General features: G+C 38.8%; 1 protein-coding gene across 6 annotated transcripts in view; it reads right to left on the bottom strand.

Annotated features, from left to right (window-relative positions):
- Positions 1-21,617, bottom strand: part of SPOP (speckle type BTB/POZ protein) — a 64,063-nt gene extending 42,446 nt beyond the window's left edge. For 3 of the 6 annotated variants that reach the window (XM_058560730.1, XM_058560727.1, XM_058560732.1), the window contains exons 1-2: positions 21,456-21,617; positions 13,855-14,016 (exon numbers count right to left, since the gene is read on the bottom strand). The gene's annotated coding sequence lies outside the window, so the exon portion shown is untranslated. The remainder of the gene's footprint in view (positions 1-13,854; positions 14,017-21,455) is intronic. The other 3 variants (XM_058560731.1, XM_058560729.1, XM_058560728.1) reach the window with 1 other exon arrangement.
- Positions 21,618-21,857: the final 240 nt, after the last annotated feature.

Genomic DNA, 21,857 nt, shown 5'->3' with positions numbered 1-21,857 from the left:
TAATTCACATCATCCACTTGGAAAATTATCATCATAGTTTAACAGGAAGCATTTGCAAAGGACCATGTAAACATCAGGCAACTTTTTAGGAGCGTGTATATATGTGTATGCATGTGTGTAGGGAGGGAGCTAATGAGTTTCTAAAACAAAATAAATATACACAAAAGTTCTCATTCTACTTTCCTATAATTTGCTATTATGAGTATTACATCTTCAGTTGTAGTATGCTATCACATTTTGAGGGGAAAAGAAAACACAATACTTTGGTCTTACAATGAAATGTGAAAAAAATTTTTTTATTTTAGAATCAGAGAAACGCGATATATCTTAATGCTATGCTCGTTTTCAGCAGAAGCTCCCTTTGATTTTATAAGAACAGTGGGAAAATACAATTTAGGAACACCCACTATGAGATTATTCCCAACATATTCTTTCCTTCTCCTCACCCAAGTAAACCAACCACACCCAACACTAAATCTCTTAAGAAAACTACCCCTAGTTTCTTCCATCATCAAGGGATGGCTTAAAAAAACACAATTTTAAGCATCAATCGGAAGCGCTCAGAATCAAGGCCAACCTTATATACATCTAGACACAAAACTAACCAAGCACAGCAAGTCCCATGCTGAGGGCCAGAAGCATCCCTTCCAAAATGAGGGTGGTCTTCTCAGCCCTTGCTCTGACTACATCACAAATGATCGATGGGGCCCAACGCCAGACACTGGACTCAGAGCAGATAGTACCAGGTACCCAACAAGGCATCAGCTGGGAAAAAGAGGGGGAGTGGAAGTAAATAGGACACAAAGTCAAATATAAGAGTTACTTGGCAAAGGTCCTGCCCATGATATTATCAAAAAAATCATGTGAGAGGTCCCCAAATTCTACCACTAATAAAGAAACCCTTACCTGTAGGCATATGATTTGGGTAGATCCTTTAAGATTGGTTGCAGCTGAAGAAAAATTAAAGTCTTCTAGGTCCTGGCAAATTCTACCTAATGGAGTTGAATGTCCCATCTACCAGACTGAATTCCACAGATTAGTAGGTAAAAATTTTAGGTTAAGAGTTTTCAAATAAAAATTATAAAGCAAAGCAAAGCAAATATTGCAATCACATAATTAAAGAGGCAGGCCTCAGACCGGGATGAAATAATTATGTCCTTCAATACAATCTACTGTTTCCAAGAGACACAAGAAGCTGTTTCTTGGACTTGAGATTGGTATTAAGTGGCAATGGATCAAGGAGAGAAAAATAAATGACTACTGGAAACGAAATCAAAAAATCAAATCCAAAGACATTCAATTTAACACTGAGCTTGCATATACTGCTAAAAACAAACTAAAGCAATATTTGGTTGGGCTCCTATGTCAAATGGCAAACTATTATGACATAAAAGAAAATAATGGGTCAGGATTGGCTGTAGACAGTTACTGCTCATACTTGCCACAAAAGTTTATCCAGTAAGATCATGTAACGCAAATAACTTTCAAAAGTAAGTAGGGGTTTTTTTCCTTGTATGTGTTTTTAATGAGCATGTACTCCATACAAGGCACAGTAGTCAAGGCACACAGTCCAGTGGAGGAAGGGAGGTGTCTTAGCTTTCTATTGCTGCGTAACAAATTACCAAAAACTACTGTTCAGTGTCCTTGAGACTTCCACATAATTTATAATGAACCCCATCACTTCTAAATATCTCATATCTGTAAACTTTGACTTTCATAACTGATGTTAATTTAGTTAATTCAAAATATCTTTATATTATACTTAGTAATAAAGATGATACTGTTATCCTCATTCTTTATTCTAGAATGAAATTATGACCTTTATTTCAATTTCTATCATACTTGAAGCAGATGAAAACTTATTAAAAAACTTTTTTTAGTTATTCTTAAAAATACTCTAGATATCTATAGTGAAATCATTCACAATTTATTGGGGAAAAAAGGCTGAATTCAGTACAGTGCTCACTATCCAATTTGTAGACTCTTCAGATCTTGCCTGATTCTTGCCTCTCTGTCTTCAAGTAGTGATAACCAAGTAGGAGGAGAACGGATAAATTTAAATCCACTCATTTTCTTATGTGTGAGCTTGCTCAAATAATTGTTGAGAAAGTTTAGAGAAATTTGTTAAAATGAAGTTTTGGTATTATAGAAAGTTCTAACCAGACTTGTTAAAAGGGTACAAGAGCAGAGTACTCACAGAACTCTGGGATAAATTCTGAATGCATTTTTTCTTTTTCACAATTTTTATATACAGTAAAATTTACCTTTTTGTGTACAGTCTGTGAATTTTGACAAAATTCATAGGTAACCACCACCACAATCAAAATACAAAATAGTTTTTGTGTAAATTTTAGGACAACAACCATAAATAAAAGAAGAATTATCTAAAGCACTTACTTCAAAAGACAAGATATCTACCAAGTCAAAAGCAGACAAAACAGGATCTAAAAATTTATACAAGGATTTACTGAAAGTAGAGGAATACTGGCCCCTCTCTACTTTTGCCCCTACCTTCTAGCCAGTCCAAATCACTACAATCACCCCCGTTTCATTAATTCCCATGGCTTCAGTTACCGTGTACATGCCTGCCTACCTCTTCTGCAAACGAGCTTCCTGCTACTAGACATCACGAGGCTATTTCGCAGGCATCTCAAACTCAGCAAGTCCAAAATGGATGCCCATCTTCCTCCAAAAACCTGACTGTCTTCCAGTGACCCTACCATTCATCCAAGTGCTCAAACTAGTAAACCTAGGAGTTACCCTTAACTCCCCACTCTCCCTCACTACCCACCTCCACTCCCCACCCCCCAATTTAGTCAACCACCATGTCCTGTCAATTTGACCTCAGAAATACATCCCAAACCTGTCTGTTTCTCTTAATCCCCATGACCAACAACCAACTTAATTAGTGCAGGACATTAGTATACTGCAGTTATCACCTTAATTAATGCAATACTTTCTTGTTTCATTCCTGCAGAGTGAGCTGGTTTTCTGCCACAGCATCTTTGCACATAATGTTTCCTCCACCCAGAATGCCTTTCCTTCATCTTTGTAAACATCTACTCTAATCTCTCCAAGTAGAATTAAATGCTTCCTCCTCCTTTATGTGTATATCTCTTGCTGTTGTAATTATTTGTCATTCCCACTAGACTCAGAGTGCTAGGAGGGCACTTAACTAGGTGTTATATTCACCTTGGTAAGCCTGGTGTCTAGGCAGTGCCCAGCAAATAGTAGGTGCTTAATACACATTTGAAAAAGGAATGAGTGACTATATCATGATCCAGATTAAATGGCCTCAAGGATTTTTACTTCCGTTTGCTAAGATTCCATTCTTACCAAGTGGTCTTTTGCTTAGTACAACACAGTAGTTACTAGTCATATGATTTCAGCCAAGTTACTAAAACAACCTCTCTGTGCCCTGGACTCCTCACCTGTAAAATACAGATAAGCATACCTCCCTCATAAGGTTATTGTGAAGACTGAATGAGTTAAACACATGTAAAATGCTTAGAGCAGTGCCTGACACACACATAGTACATGTTCAATAATCATTAGCTATTATTATCAGTTTTTTAATAATATCCTAACACTAGGAGGGGAATGGACTGAGAAGACACATGTTTTGTAGGTCATGGAACTCAATGTACATTAATAAAATGGCATTCTGGTTTATCTGTCACCCCTTTTGAGTTTGGATAGCCATTTTTCCCGAAGACCAATCAACAACTCTGGTGACACTGAAGAAACAGTTTACTTGCAAAATTGAGGAATGGATCCTGACTCTTAAAGATCCCATCAAGTTAAAAGCATCCTGACAGGGCTTGTCAGAAGAGCTGATCGGTCACCTTATGACAGCTTCCTTTGGTTCTCTCTAAAAAGCAACATTTTGGTCAAAGGTAGGTAGTACAATTTGGTGAAAAGAATGTGACACTAGGAGGGAGAGACTTACAGGATGCCACTAATTAGCTTTGAACATGATTGTATATTTTCAAGAGAAAGTCTCTGAGTTTAAAAAAGTACTAGTCAGTTCTCAATTATCCATAATAAAAGAGATAAAAAGTGGTATAAATAATTCAAAACAGATAGTAAAAAAGATATACTTAACATTTTACTTTGGAATGTATTATGTAATTTTTCCTATAGATTTATACCCCAAATTGCATCTGGGCTGAACTAATAATAAAATGTATTTACATAGCCTGGCCATACATTAAAGACACCACGGGATTGCATTCCAAATAAAAGAAGGAAGCCAGCATGAGATAAATTCCTATGGATAATTTACATGAGGATAATTTAAAACTGACTATTAACATATAATTCCTCTCAACCTCACAGCATCCTCTTGAGGCTCTGTGAATTTTAGCCATAAAATTCTTTCAAACAAAAAATTTCAAAATGTCATTGAGAAATAAAACATGAGAACAACTGAGTTTCCAAAGGTGAATAAATCTAGACCTGGGAAGCCATGAAAGAATCATCCAATTGAGGATTTTTGCTCCCACAGATGTGGGGGTGCATTATTGTACCTAAGGAGCTAGAAGTGCTATCAGCCTAACTGCAAGTCAATTTATTTTATAAAATCAAGGTATTCCTGAAAGGTTATGCAACAATCTCAGTGCCAGAAAGCAACCACCTTGTCTAAACCCTTTGATTTTATAAAAGAAACTGAGATCCACAAAAGTTGCAACATGTCTGTCAAACTACATCATAAAATAAATATAAGTATTGGGAAGTTTGTTTTTTAAAAATTTCTTTAAATTGAGATATTACTGACATATAACACTGTATTGGTTTTACATGTAGAACATAATGATTTGATATATGTATATATTGCAAAATGATTACCACAATAAGTTTAGTTAACATCCATCACCACACATAGTTACAAAAAAATTTTTTTTCTTGTGATGAGAGCTTTTAAGATCTACAGGAAGTTCATTATTTAAATAATTCACTTATATAAATAAATAACCTTCTATATTTCTTGTAAGAAGAGACTTTAATGCTTCAGTTTGCTTAAATTGGGCCACATCTATATTTATGCTTTATCTTATAGTTCCATACGGTACAATTTCAGACTTACTAAAAATAAAATTGGTCCTCTGGGATATAACTTAACTCCCATACAAGCCTTTCCACTGCACCACAACATGAACCGTCCTCTCCAACTGGTCTAGCGGCTAGACTCTAGCCTATTTCTCAGCTCATACACACAGCCATGTGCCTTCCTCACATCTGTTCATGCCATTCTGAAAGCCAGGAATGTTCTCCTACCTCCTATCTGAATATTACCCTTCTGGATCCAGGTCAAGTTCCGCCTTGCCTTAAAGCGTTTCCTAATCACCTCAGTTCACTCTGAATTCCCATCATACTTACTGTCACTTTCTTGGCAGTTAACAAATGGTACTTAGATCCTTTACCTGATAATTAACATAGGATGCCCAGAATTGTAATGTGTCTATGTCTTTCCTTACCTACAAATTCTCTTTTGTTAAGTCTAGTGAGACCTAGGAATAGGTACTTAAAAAACAAAACAACTTATCAGATGGGAAAAGAAAAACAGCTGGTAGAAGAATAAAATTGATTTTTTTCCTTTATTAAAATATCCTTTAATGCTGTTTAAATATCTTTTCAACTATAAAAATATTTAAAGAATAATTAGGAAAACAGAACATTGCTTATCCTTCAACACAGCAATTCAACTTCCACGTCCACTTCAGGAATCCACCCTAAGGAATCAATCTGATCAGTGTATAAAAGATTTACGTACAAGAATGTTCATCACAACGTAATTTATAAGCAAAAACTAAAGAAAAAGGAAGTTCGTTAGTAGGGAATTGGCCAAATAAAATATAATGCATTCATACAACAGAATTCTATGTAGTTACTTTAAAAGATTATTTTTTAGTGACATGAAATTTTTTAGGTTTTTTTTCTTTATATTTTTCTATTTTTCCATTATTTTATAATCAGAAAATCTTTTTATTCTGAAAAAAATACAGCATAGATTTTGAAATTACACACAACTCTTTTTAAGGATTTGTGTATATAGTGCATTACTCACATTTACTACTACCACCATCACCAAAGAGCTCATGAAAAGAAGCAATCCCTAACAATGTATCAAAGTCCACATGTAATTAACTTTCCTGCTGTTTTTATGTTGTTTCTTCAAGCCAGAAGTTTCTGAAATAATTTACCAATAACTTTCACTGAAGGAAGTTTCTCAACTATGTAGAGGGCATTTCCACAGGTGGTGACAGCATGGCAATGAGTCAAGTCACCATCAAGTCAAGTTATATTCCAAAGGTCAACCATCACCACCACTACCACCACCACCCCATCATCAGATCACCAAGGTGAAGGGGAACTACCACTGATATAGCATCTCTAGTCAACAGATTTGAGTACTGAGGTACACTAAGACCAACATGGAACTTTGTGTCTTGGTGTTGACAGGATTTCAACTTGAATGGGTCCCACAGCCATTCCACTTGAGATGCTCATCTGCACTCTCAAACCTTAGCAAGGATCTCTTGGAATTTTCTCTACTTCCCAGATAGCAACTTCTAAATTTTTCTCTCTGAACTCCTATTCCCTCTACCAAGAGGAACAGAAGAGTCAAGATGAGAAAACAAAAAGTATGAAAGCTCTGAAGGAGGACCTAGCTGAGTATATTGGAAGAAAAGAAAGAAAGCCAGTGTAGCTTGAACATGGGGAACAAAGGAAAATACTGTACAAAAAACAGGCAGGGACCATATCACAGAGGACCTAACAGGTCATGATAAAGACTCTGGATGCTGTTATTTTCATAAGTTTTGCTGCTCCCATTGTGAATCAATTTTATATAAATGAAACCTAAATCTATGTTTCAAACCTCATCTGCTCTTCTAAAACCCAGTGCAATAGATTGCACTGCCTGCCTGCTAGGCAGCCTCTCCTAAATGTCAACACATGCAAAGCCAAACACTATCTTTCTTCCCAAACCAGCTCCTCCTGACTATTTTATATCTGCTAATAGACGGATCATTCATCCAGGCTTGATATCTCAAAGCTATCTTTCATTCCTTGCCTATTGTCCACCCTACTACATACGGGCTCCAAAGGTCCTCAAATCTCCAACCTACTCTTTCTTTTCTAGTCAATTGCCCCTATCCTACTTCTCTCTAGCACCAGTTCTTATTTAGATTACTGGAACAGGCTAACCAGTTTCCACACCTCCAGTTCTTTCCCCAACAAATTTATCCTATATGTCATTTACATACTTTTAAGACAACCAGTAACCAGACAATATATAAATTTATTACCTCAAATTCTGACTTCACTTCAAGCTCCACTCATATCTGCCTACTTAACATATTTATACTTAGCCTCATTCACATCTCAAATTTAACATGTCTAAAACTGAACTCCTGATTTCTGATCTTCCCTCCAAATCCCACACCTACTCCTCCCATTCCTCTCTATCTCCCACTCCCATCTCACTAAGTGGCACCTCTGCCCATCCAATTGCTTGAGCCAGAGACCTGGGAGTCAGCCTTGACACTTTCTTCTCCCTCAACCTCCACATTCAATTTATAATTAAATGGATTCTTTAACATACTTCTCAAATCCATCTACTTCTCTCCATCGCCTCTACCACTGAGTCCCACCTGCAAACATTCTTATTTAAGTGTTATGAGGTACAGCCCAGGCATCAGGATTTTTAAAAGCTCCCCAGGTGATTCTAACATGCAGCTAAAGGTGAGAACCACTGTTCTACAGGGTCTGGACTTCCACCCACCTCTCTGACCTCATTTCTACTACTTTCTCCCTTGCTCACCTAAATCCACCCACATTGGCCTACTTGCTGGTTCCTTGACCGTGCCAGGAACAAACATTCCTCATGGCTTTTGCCCTTGCTATTCCCTCTCTCTGGAGCTCTGGTTCACTCCTTCACCTTATGCACATATTTACTCAACTACTACCTCTGTACTGATTTAGTGAGACGTTCCCCGGTCATTCTATGTAAAATTGCAAACCCCACCCCCACCCCAATACTCTCTCTCTCTCTTTCTCCAGATTTATTTTTCTCCTTGGGACTTACCACCTTCTAACATACCATATATTTATCTTATTTACTGCCTGAATATGCACTTCATGACAGCAGGGATTTTGTCCGTTTTATTCCTTAACTATATCCCCAGCACCAAGAACAGCATCTAGCACAAGATAGGTACTCAATTAATATTTAACTCCTCAGCAAGGCCTTCCCAGCTTCCCCCGAATAAATTTAATTTTCCCATTATTCCCTTAATAGTAACTTATTCCTTTCCTTCATAACATTTACACTAAATTGTAATTATATTTGTGTTTATTTGCTGAAGCTTCTTTCCTAGACTATGAATACCATGAGAATACGGATTTTCTGTTTGGTTCACCATTATATACACTGTTCCTCTTGCTTAAGTGGCACACAGTAACTAATTAAAAAATAGTTGATGAATGAATTAACAAATGAATGAGGTCAAATATATTTTCTGAAAGCACATTCTGATCATGTTATTTTTTCAATCAAAAACTTGCAAAGTCTCTCCATCACTTACCACATTAAACCCTAACTGCCTGACCTTGGTAGAAGACCTTCCATGTTCTGGGCCAATTTACTTTCCTGTCTTATCTCCCAATATCCCATGAGTCTTTCGCTTCGGCTACACCACCCTGTTCATTATTTCCAGTACGCACCCTATACTAACAAACACTGCATTTCCCCACCTTCACATTTCTGCTCCTGACATTCCTTCTGCCTGAATTCCCTTTCCATCTCTGCCAATCAAAATTCCAGCCTTCAAAATACCTTCAAAACCCAGTTCAAATGTAATCTTCATGAAGACAGGCCTGACTCCCGCCCCAACTTCCCCAACTGAATGATCTCTTCCTCTTCTAAACACCAAAATATATAACACTGGTTTAATTCCTCACTCATTTCAGAATATAACCCTCCTTGACCTTTTACAAAACCTTTTGTTTATAGTCACTCGATAGATATTTGTTGAAATGAAGTCAGTTACCCCTACTCCCTTCTCTGTGATAAAACATATTTAAATTTGGGGGGCAGGTTCTCTTTAGCAAGACTTTTTAATAACCAAATATTCCCAGCCTTAACCTTCCTTCTATGACTCTTCTGAAAAGACAAGATTTTCCCAAATGCAATTTTTAGAGCTCAAATTTTTTAATGTATTCAACTGCTTGAAAAAAATGTTAAGCTGCATGTGCTACTATGATGACATAAATTCCATAAGCTATATTAAAATGTGTTACCCTAGAATTATCATATACTTGAAGGAATATCTGGCTGAAAATCTGAATACCTTAAACTCTGCTGTTTGAAAACAATAATTACTAGGAAAACACTTCTGTTCAACAAGAAATCTGAAACTTTTATCTTTTAAAGTATCCCATTCATTTCTACATCATGTTAAGTGATGTTAAGAAACAGCACTATCTGGGCCAGCCAGGTGGTGTAGCGGTTAAGTTTATGTGCTCCGCTTCGGTGGCCCAGGGTTCCCAGGTTCAGATCCTGGGCACGGACCTATGCACCACTCACCAAGCCACGCGGACGTGGTGTCCCACATAGAGCAACTAGAAGGATGTACAACTATGACATACAACTATCTACTGGGGCTTTGGGGAGAAAAGAAAAAGGGGAAAAAAAAGGAGGAAGATTGGCAAGAGATGTTAGCTCAGGACCCATCTTCCTCAAAAAAAAGAAAGAAAGAAAGAAAGAAACAGCACTAGCTGTTTATCCAGTAAAATTCTACCGTGAGACAGTTGTCGTACCTCAAGTAATAGACCTTTGTTTCCCCACCCACACCCTCTCATAAGGTTGTGGTTCCCAATGCGTAGTCTGTGGATCCCTGGAAGTCCCTTTCAAGGAGGCTGTGAAATTGAAACTATTTTTATAATACTAAGAAATTGTTTGCTTTTTTCGTTGTGTTGACATTTGCACTGGTGGTACAAAATCAATAATGGGTAAAAACTGCTGATGCCTGGGCCGGCTCCGTGGCTTGGCGGTTAAGTGCACGCGCTCTGATGCTGGCGGCCCGGGTTCGGATCCCGGGCACGCCCCAGGGCACCACTTCTCCGTCCAACCCGAGGCCGAGTCCCACGTATGGCAACTAGAAGGATGTGAACCTATGACATACAACTGTCTACTGGGGCTTTGGGGGGAAAAAAAATGAATAAATAAAATCTTTAAAAAAAAAAAAAAAAACCAAAAAATACTGCTGATGCCTTAGCATAAGTCAAGGTAATGGCATCAAACTGTGCTAGAGTCATGCGTCTTTCACTACCATGTATTGGTGATTTAAAAAAAAAAGTCAATTTCACTTAAGAATGTTCTTGATGAAGCAACAAAAATTATTAATTTTATTCAATTCGAACCCTTGAGTACAGGTCTTTTAAATATTCTGTGTGATGAAATGAGAAGTATACAGAAAACACTTCTGCAGGATACTCAAGTACAATGGTTGTCTCTAGGAAAAGCACTTGTGACTATATGACTTGCAAGCTGAACTGGTTTTTTCACGGAACACTACTTTTACTTGGAGCAAAGGACAAATGGTGGTTATTCAGACATGAATATTTAGCAGACATTTTCTTGAAAATGAAGTAAATCTGTCACTCCAAGGAAAACAACTGACACTATTTGTCGCCAAAGATAAAATCCAAGGGGCCGGCCCCGTGGCTTGGCGGTTAAGTGTGTGCGCTCCGCTACTGGCGGCCTGGGGTTCGGATCCTGGGCACGCACAGACACACCGCTTGTCCGGCCACGCTGAGGCGGCGTCTCACACATAGCAACTAGAAGGATGTGCAACTATGACATACAACTATCTACTGGGGGTTCAGGGAGAAAAAGGGAAAAAAAAAAAAAAAGGAGGAGGATTGGCAATAGATGTTAGCTTAGGGCTGGTCTTTCTCAGCAAAAAGAGGAGGATCGGCATGGATGTTAGCTCAGGGCTGATCTTCCTCACACGCACACAAAAAAAATCCAAGCTTTTAATCAAAAATTAGAATTTTGGGGGGCCAGCCTGGTGGCGTAGTGGTTAAGCTCGCATGCTCTGCTTCAGTGGCCCACCGTTTGCGGGTTCAGATCCCAGACATGGACCTACACACCGCTCATCAAGCCATGCTGTGGCAGCGTCCCGCATACCAAATAGAGGAAAACTGGCACAGATGTTAGCTCAGGGCCAATCTTCCTCACCAAAACAAAAAAACAAAACAAAAAAAATTAGAATTTTGGAAATCTTGTAGCTGCTTGATAGACTCCCAATACTTACAGACTTTTCTGATGAGATGGGTAGTGATATTAACTATTGTGGGTTTTTTGATATCGCAGTATGAAATGTATCATTTGGAAGACTTGCTTAACTCAATGAACCAATATTTTCAAAACAACCAATGCATGATATTATAAAATCATGTATGAGTAAAATATCTATTCAAAGTACAAGACAGCCAATGGATTTTAATGGAAGAGTAACATTAATATGATTTCAGATTCCACACTGCAACTTAACTTGTAAGAAACTACCAAAATCAAGTTTTGGTGTAGTATCAGAGAAGAATATGCACAATTATCTGAAAATACTCCTCCCTTTTCTATCTACATATCCTTTGACGCCATATTTTCTTTATATACTTCAATTAAAACAATCTATCGTATCAGATTGAATATAGAAGCAGATATGAGAATCTAGCTGTCTTTTATTAAGCCAGATATTTAAGAGACTTGCAAAAATGTAAAAATTGCTACTGTTCTCACTAATTTTTTGCAAAGTTACTTTTCATAAAACTATATTATTTATGTTAACATGAGATAGGTTTATTTTTTTAAGTAATACTTAAAAAATGTTTTCCATTTTATTTCTAATTTGGCAAATATCAGTACATATAAACTATATAAACAAAAGCTCTTTGGGGTCAATAATTTTTAAGAGTATAAAGAGTCCGCAGACTAAAAAGTTTGACAACCACTGCTCTAAGAGAATCTGCCTCTGATTCCTGCCACTCCCCAAACCGCTCTGTTGTACCAAGTCTCCTCTCCCCCATCCTCAACCAGAGTTGAACCTGGGGCAGATATCTGGCCCAGAGGAAATCAAGCCTTAGACTGACCAAATCAGATCTCGCTCAGGAATCTGAATTAAGCCTCATGGATAATGAGGTCTATTTATGGCAGAACACTAGAGTCCATGAACTCTTACTGCTGAAGTCCTTGGAACTGTTTGGGTTCCAGCCCTTTCTGAGGCCTGATTGTTCAGCTTTTCCTTGGATTCTACAACAGCTATTTCCTTTTGATAAATCTCCTTTTATATGAGCTAGTTTTAAATGGGTTTCTTTTCCTTATGATGAAGAAAACACCACAGAACCTCAATGCCTTTACTTAACGTGTTTTATTTGGTGTCCTTAACCAAGAAACCAAATTATAACAAGGTTCCCCTCCATTTCAAGACCATATCCCAATATAAAAATGAAAATTACCCCAACAAAACTAAAAAGTGAATGGAAATTGTAGGCTCATTCAGAACAAGAGACAAACTTAATGATCAGCTGCTAGAGAAGTGAGGCTTGATTTTTTTTTTCTTTTTTGGAAAAGCTGATTATTTATCATGTCAATATACTTTAGACAGCAAATGGCTTCATTAAAATACACCAATCTGACAGGGTTTTCCAGGGAGGTTGATGAACAGAAAAAGAACAAGGTAGTGAGACTACCCTACCATATATGAACAATTATTATAAAGCTATGATGATTAAGGCCGTGTAGTACCAGCACAAGATATGCAAACAGACCGAAATAGGGAATACAGATACAAACCCTCATATATTTGGAAACATATAAGTGGCATTATAAAGTAGTTGGGAGCAGACATGACTATTCAGTAAATGATGCTGGGGTACCAGGTTATCCTTATGGAAATAAAATTAAATCTCTACTTCAGGGTTATCCTAAAGGAAAAAAAAAAATAGATCCCTACTTCACATCAAACATCAAAATAAGTTCTAGGTGGATTAGAGACCTAAATGTGAAAAGCAAAACTTTAAAACTATTAGAAGAAAATATAGGATGTAACTATTACCTCAGTATAGGAGAGGATTCCTTCATTAAGATACAAAAACACATATCATGAAGGAAAAACACAATAAATCTGACTCAAAGTTTAAAACTTAGTTTCAAAAAAAGATAAAATACAGTTAAAAAAAAAATTAAAACACATCCATTGGGATGGCTACTATCAAAAAACCCCCAAAATAACAACTGTTGGCAAGGATGTACAGAAACTGGAACCCTTGCGCACTGCTGGTAGGAATGTAAAATGGTGCAGCCACTACATTAAACAGTATGGCAGTTCCTCAAAAAAATTAAAAATGGAATTACCAAATGTGTCAGCAATTCTATTTCTGGGTATATATCCAAAAAAATTGAAAGCAAGGTCTCAAAGAGACTCTTGTACACCCATATTCACAGCAGCATTACTGACAATAGCCAAAAGGTGGAAGCTACTCAACTGTCCATCAACAGATGATTGTATAAACAAAATGTGGTAAAAAGTGGTCCGCCTCTTATCTGTGAGGGATATGTTCCAAGACCCCCAGTGGATGCCTGAAACCGTGGCTAGTACCGAACTCTATGTATACTATGTTTTTTCCTAAATATAGATACCTATGATAAAGTTTAATTTATAAATTAGGCACAGTAACAGAGTAACAACAATAACTAATAATAAAATAGAACAATTATAACAGTATTCTGTAATAAAACATGTGAATGTGGTCTCTCTCTCTCAAAATATCTTACTGTATTGTACTCACCTTTCTTCTTGTAATGATGTGAGGTAACAAAATGCCTGTGTGATGAGATGAACTGAGGTGAATGACACAGGCATTGTGACGCAGCTCTGGGCTACTACTGACCTTCTGATGATACATCAGGAGAGGATCATCTGCTTCCAGACCACGGTTGACCGTGGGTAACTGAAAGCAGGAAAGCAAAACCACGGATAAGGGAGGACTACTGTATACATACAATGGACTATTATTCAGCCTTAAAAAGGAAGGAAAGTCTGACACATGTTACAACATGGATGAACCTTGAGGACATTATGCTAAGCGAAATAAGCCAGATACAAAAGGACAAATATAGATCTTCCTTGACTAACAATGGGGTTACGTCCTGATAAACCCATTGTAAGCTGAAAACATGGTAAATCGACAATGCATTTAATATACCTACCCTACCCAATATCATAGCTTAGCCTAGCTTACCTTAAACATGCTCAAAACACTTACATCAGCCTACAGTTGGGCAAAATCATCTAACACAAAGACTATTTTATAATAGAGTGTTGAATATCTCATGTAATTTACTGAATACTGTACTGAAAGTGAAAAACAGAATGGCTGTCAGTGTATCGGTTGTTTACCATCGTAATCACGCGGCTGACTGGGAGCTGCAGCTCGCTGCCGCTGCCCAGCATCACGAGAGACTGTCATACCGGTAGGCCAGAAAAGATCAAAACTCAAAATTCGAAGTACAGTTTCTACTGAATGCACATCACTTTCGCACCATTGTAAAGCTGAAAAATCGTAAGTCGAACCATCTTAAGTCGGGGAGTGTCTGTACTGCATGATTCCACTCAGATCAAGTATCTGAAGTAGTCAAAACCATAGAAACAGAAAGTAGTACCTGTTTCTAAACACCAAGAAAAGGATTATGTAAATCTCAAATTAAGGAGATAAATGATTACATATACATTTTTTTCTTACAAATAAATAAAAAGACAGACAGATAGATAGGAGGAATTAGAGGCTCTCAGAAAACTACTGCAAGCCCTTCTTTGATGTAGCTGGTGCCACAGCAAAAAAGATTTATGTCAGTAGCTTCTTAGAAAGAAACAGTCAAGAACAAAAGTGTTCATGGTCAAGGAAGGGTTCTGAGGTCTGCATCCAGCTCTCCCAAAGTGGCACGACCAGCTCTGCCACACAGAGCAGCTAGGCAACTCCTGCCAGTTCTATTAGACATGACCATAGTTGTAAGAATGGAGGCCCAAGTGTTTCCTAAAGAGGCTATACTTGAGAATCTTTTTTCCTATAATGAGAGCTGGTCAAAAACAAAAGTAAAAGAAGCTACTAGATCTTAGTAGCAAATGTATCAGGACAGCCTTTCAGAGTGATTCACCATGCCTGAAAACAAACACAAGAAACAGCTGTGCTTCCCTGAATACACAAGCATAATTTAATACGGGGCCAGTATTGTTATGAAACCAGGTTGAAAACTACCTTATCAAGTCTGGAAGCAAATGTGAAAAGATGATTTAAAAAGTGAATTTCAGATAAATATCAGAATAGCTTTACTGTCAGGCTTTGAGTAACTTGAAATCAGTAAGATTACTCAAAATACCACTACACGATAAGAGTCTAATAAAACATTTCTGCTAAGGCAGGAATTAGTGCAGCCCCTAAAACCAGCTTTAGAATGCAGTACCACCATATCTTTCGTTTGTATTAACCTTCATTAGTGTGGTGGATTTTCAGAAAACACTATGGATGCATTGCCATTTCTTCTGAGTCTACAGGACATGATAGAAATCCACAAGATTCAGCACTGTTTCAGACCCTGTGATAAGACAGCTAGATATACCAGTTCATGGCCTATCTGAAATTTTTCCCTAATTAAGAACAAATTTGTCTCACTCCTTTTTTATGATGAAAATCTAGCGATAAAGAAAAAAATATGCTATTACAGCATAATCTTACATAACACTCCAACTGTGTGGAGAAATGCGTGTAAATGAGGAAAAGGGAGGAAAGACTAACACATACTTGTGCACATACACACGTGTTGTTATATAACCTTCAAAACCCCACATCTCCAAGAAAGCTTATAAACACAATTTCAGTCTCTAAATTTCATTTTGTGTACCTTGCATCTCAGAAAAAAAGCAAGGCTGCTTATGAAAGGAGACATTCCCCAGTCTCTTATATAGCTAACCTTATACTAAGGAAGTGGAGGAGGGGAAGGAACACTCTCTTCAGAGATACCACCTGTCTTTCACAAAGAGTCTTCAAGACAAGGAATCTCTGAGGTCTAAGACCCAGAGTCTAGCAATGTCACCGGCACAGAAGTGAGTGGAACACTAGGCGTCTTGAGTTAAAATAAAGGCACTTTCAGTTTTTAGAATTTAGTTCCAGAAGCTCCAGAGGGAGATGAACATAACTTATTAAAAGGGAAGAAAATGTGATATATACACACATATATATAAACACACAGAGGTGAAGGTTCCACAGCCAGGACAGGAAAAATACCAAGTGAGCCAGGAACTTCTCATACTAGGGCAAGGAAAAACTCATACACCAAGCATCAAGGGCTCCCAGAGGCCAAACACGGAACATTCTGAGCACCAAAAAAAATGTCTATAATTGTTGGTAAAACATAGAATAAATTAAAATTCATGAGTTTATAATGATACTAAAACAAAGAGAGTGAGAAAAAGAAACCATTCATTTGCTAGAGGTGATTATCATACTATATCTTTACTTAGAAAATTGTTAAAGGGAAAATTAAGAATTTACCTGGACTTTTTGGTAGAATTATAATTTTTTTTTTAAATTTTATTTATTTTTTCCCCCGAAGCCCCAGTAGATAGTTGTATGTCATAGTTTCACATCCTTCTAGGCGCTGTATGTGGGACGCGGCCTCAGCATGGCCGGAGAAGCGGTACATCGGTGCGCGCCTGGGATCTGAACCCGGGCCGCCAGCAGCTGAGCGCGCGCACTTAACCGCTAAGCCACGGGGCTGGCCCTAGAATTATAATTTATTCCTAACTGATGAGGGATATCTTTACAGAACAGTGAAAGCTAATCAACGTAAAAGGAATGGCAGAATTAGAAAGTCACCATTTTGCAACACCCAAAGAAATAACTGATTCAGACAAGGATCACTGTCATTACGTGAAAGGTTGCTGGAGAAGTCTAACAGTATGATGCCAAAGTGTCACCACTCGACAGATTACTAATTACAAAAGGAAAAAAATGTCTTCACAATGGAGAAATCTGGTATTTATTATCTTAAACAAACGATCAAACAAACAGCATCATCAATAGTGTTTCTCCTATTGTGATGAATATGAGGTACAGAGCAACACCTATGAAGTATTCTTACCAAAAATGTTTAACCTGAATCTAATCAAGCCTTTAGACTTCATTGCTAGTTTATAGGAAATACAGGGATAAAGGATCAAATTAAATGAAATTGTGAGAAAACAATTAGAAAATTCCAGAACTGATACATTCTACAAGACAAACGACCCGGTCTCTTCAAAAAGGCAATATTGTGTGGCTTCTAAATAAACTGTTCTAGATTTAAAAAGAGACTAAAAGACATGTTTGAAGATAACAGTACCAAAAGCTAAAAAGTGTCATTTTCAAGACAACTGGAAAAATCTGAATACGAACTGGATATTAGACGGTATTAAGAAATTACTATTAATTGCCTCAACTGTGACAATGTATTGTAAGAACAATTAAGTAAAACAATGTCTTTATTTTAAGAAGATGCAGCTAAAGTATAACGCATTAAGGTGCCATGATGTCTGCAATATAAAAATTTATATATTATATATAAACACATATGCACATATTTAGATAAAGCAAATACAGTCATGTGTCATTTAAAACAGAGATAACGTTCTGAGAAACGCACCAGTAGGTGATTTCATCGTTGTGTGATCACAGAGTGTACTTAACACAAACCTAGATGGTCTAGCCTACTACACACCTGGGCTATATGGGACCACTATCGTATATTCGGTCTGTCGTTGACCCAAACGTCACTATGTGGTGCGTCATCCTCCCGTTCTGCTTTCTAACTGTACTCTTAGTATTTCATATCTTCAGTAGACTTGGTTTTCCAACAAGATTGTAAGCTCCTTCAGGCACATATATCTTTTAGTTCTTTTCTATTTCCTCACGGTTCATAGTGAAGTATTCTGCAATCGGCAGACTTTTAAAAGTACTAGTACCAATATGCTGTATAAACACTCAGCAATGCACCTTAACTAACTGGGTTAGCTTTTCAGTTCCTCAACAGAATGGCAGTTCACGTGTATAAACAATTTTGAGTCACAGCTATCAAAAGGAGATCATAAAACATCACTTAACGGGCTTACAGAATTTCACATAGAGAAACTAGCATCTAAGAGTTAAAGGAAGAAATCAGAATATAGATTTTACATGTCTTCCTAACATTGTGGTGGATTTGCTGTGTTATCCAGGCATATGACTTTATTCTCATGACATTATTCTTCAGTCGAACAGTATCTTCTACCACCATTCCCATCTGCAAAACAGCGATGGTATTTACCCACAACTCCTGGATGTAATGAAGCTTAACAAGCTACATAATAAACTTCAAAATCTTAGATACAAGACTGCACAAAGATAAAAAATTTTGACAATACAGTGTCGGTGAGGAAAGTGGCAAATTCATACACTGCTGGCAAGAACACAAATTTGTACAACCTCTATGGAAAGCAATTTAGCAATATCTAACAACATTAAAAATGCATATGTCGCGCCGGCCCCGTGGCTTAGCAGTTAGGTGCGCACGCTCCGCTGCTGGCGGCTCGGGTTCGGATCCCGGGCGCGCACCACCGCACCGCTTCTCCGGCCTGCAGCGTCCCACATACAGCAACTAGAAGGATGTGCAGCTATGACATACAACTATCTACTGGGGCTTTGGGGGAAAAATAAATAAATAAATAAAATTATTTAAAAAAAAAATGCATATGTCCTCTGCTCCAGCACTTCCACTGGGAATTTATCCAACAGACACCCATGTACATAAAAAGTACAGAGAAGGAATTAATTGTAGCACTGCAAACAACTTAAGTATCCAATAATAAGAGCTGGCTGAATGATGGTACATCTATGCAATGGAATATCTGCCATCTTTCAAAAAGGAAGAGCTACTCTACGTACTGTAAGGAATGATGGTCAAGATATATTAAGTGAAAGCAGCAAAGTGCAGAATAATGGGTATAGTATCTTACCATTTGTGTAAAACAAAAAATAAAAACAAAACACCAAAGAATACATAGTTGTATATGCTTGTAAAAGCACTGACTATCTCTAGAAGAGTAAACAAGATGTAGCTAACAACAGTTTCCTTTGGGGAGGGTAAATAGATGGATGAAAGGAAGAAATTAGAAGAAAGATTTTTCACTGTGTACCTTCTGAATTTTGTTTCATATGTACGTACATGTGTTACCCATTTTAAAGAGTCTTTTTAAACGTGGCTCTGCACCAATACAAACCATTTAATGATATTCATCTCTATCCTAAAAGCATTCCATGCCTTCGTACCATAAAAATTTTAAATGACGCTTCAGTAAATTCAACCAGATGAAATGTGTCCAGATAAAAATAAAGCATCCTAGATGACAGAAGCCTACTGAGAAGAGAAATGTACATTACCTCAATAGTTGTACCTCAAGATTTTACCAGAACCTGATGGAAGTCTGGATATAAGCAACATTAAACATTTCCAAGTATCAAACTAACCACTGTGAAGAGCTCTAAAAAGAGAAGTCACCGAAGTATCAAATGGACACCAACGACCCCCACCCTAGGTGGGGGGTTGTCACAATAACTTATACTCCTCAGTCTTCACACAAGCAAAAAAAAGTGAGTCTCCAGCTCTTTCCCAGGACACAGGATGATATATGCCCCCCAAATTCCTGTGCTTCCTGTGTCATCTCTTGGCTCCAACTGTAACCATGGCAACAGAAAAGCGCACAAAAGACAGCTGAACCATGCAAAGGCCAGGGTTAAATGGGGAAGTGAAAAATATATATATACTTTAAAGTCCGAGAACATAAGGTCCTAGAGGTAAGAATGGCAGCAAAAAAAGCCTTCCGAGAAGAATACCAAAGAAAGAATACAACAGAAAGAGAATAAAAAATAAGGCTTACTAATATATCCCATTCACAGTTATCCAGATATGAGACAAGGTTGGCAAAGACAACTGAAAAACACAGAAAATGCTCCCCCTCGCTATTGAGCTATTCATTTCAATGCTATTCAGCAAACCTTCTGTTTGTAAGAGTTTATCAATTCCTCACCCTGTTCTGATAGCAGAGCTAAGAAGCAGCCCCAAAATATCCAAAAGAATGGCAACCCAGGAGCAAATGAAAGGACCATGTATAACCTGCCGACGGAAAACCCAGGTCCTAGATCACTGAAATATCACTGTACTTTAACGTTCCTTATTTCAAATTGCTCTCTGTTATTTGCAAATGTGAAAGAAACATCACTCCATTACTTAAAGTTAAAACCTCCACTGGGTAAGTTGCAGTCCATCTGTAGTTTCAGATTGCTTTTGTTTTCATGTGACGTTCACAGAGCATCAATAATGTACAGCTAAAACGAAAGTGCAAAGGAAGATCTTTTACAAAAAAGGAGGCAAATAGGTCACACAAAGTAGGAGAGCTGGAGATGAGAATCTTGATGTCTTGATTTACAGTTAATACTCTAAGCCTTACACTGTGTGCTCCTAATCTCTACCTTATCTAGTTCTGCGAAGATAATTAACTATGTTACTAAAAGGAAACCCCCTTACTTTCTTTTTTATGACCCTTAGTCCTCCTCAGAAAGGCTACCAAAATCCCCTGCCAGAATAAATGAATGGACTGGGGCACCTACTCCTAAGTTTACGGAAGGTTTGCATTAAAGGTGCAGCATGACGACGGGAGCAGAGGAAAGAAAAGTACTGCGAGAACTAGAAGTTGCAGTGACAGTTTCAAAAGAAGGGTCAGCTGGGGGCACGTTGGCTCCGGGAGGCGTTTGTAGCCTGGGAGTCTCTAGGGCAACACCAGATGCCAACAGTGCTTTGTCAGTAAGTCCCTCAAATAATTTAAATTCTCCCTTTCGCACAGGAGCAACAGAGGCTCACTCTCCGGCAGCAAGTCTAGCCCACTGCCTGGGAAGAAGGCGGGCGCGTGGTCAAGGGGCTCTTTATCCCGCAGGTCCCTGCAACACAGCGATGCGCATGCGCCCCCAGGGCAGCGAACAAGCACCCCTAGCGCGTTCACACTCGCGCATGCGCAGTCACCCATCTCGCCGCAGGCGACAGCTCACTATTTGGCAAGGGGGATGGGGCTGGGCAAATGATGGGGGGGCTGAAGGCAGGGGGCGCGTTTGTGTCTCCTGAATGCTTGGGATTGGGAGAAGGAACGGTTGATTAGGCTCTGGCAGTCACAGGCCACGTAACCCGGGAGGTGGGAAATGGGGCAGAGAAGAGTATATGTGTGGCGGGGGGGCGGGGGAAGTGGGGGTCAATCACCTCTTAAAGGAGGCGCCCCCCCCCCGACTCCGACAGGACAACCCTCTCCCTCGACTCTCTTCCCCCCACTCACCTGAGAGCGGCGGCGACAGCTGCTGGTCCCCGTCCGCCTGCGCTCGCCTCATACTGTCCGCAACATCCGGGACCTGCGAGACCGCCGATACACAAATACACACACACTCGGAGCTCGCACACTCACTCACACACACACACACCGACACACACCGGCCGGGGCGTCATGGCGTCAGCACGTCGACGCAGCGAGCGCGCACCCGCCGGGCCCCACCCCGCGCGGCCTCCGCCCCCGCTGCTCTCTTCCCCTCCCCGTCCCTCCGCTCCCTGAGTTCTCCCACTTCCTCAGGACTCCACCCACCTCCCCTGGTGCGCATGCGTCCCGGGGTCTCACCGGTGCCCGGGCGGTCGAGGGAAGGAGGGGCCTGAGGAGAAAGAGGCGGGAACTTAGGGTCGCGTGCAG

The sequence above is a fragment of the Diceros bicornis genome, chromosome 18 (genome assembly GCF_020826845.1).
Source record: "Diceros bicornis minor isolate mBicDic1 chromosome 18, mDicBic1.mat.cur, whole genome shotgun sequence".
Taxonomy (NCBI): domain Eukaryota; kingdom Metazoa; phylum Chordata; class Mammalia; order Perissodactyla; family Rhinocerotidae; genus Diceros; species Diceros bicornis.
This window is presented reverse-complemented; position numbering and strand designations above follow the sequence as displayed.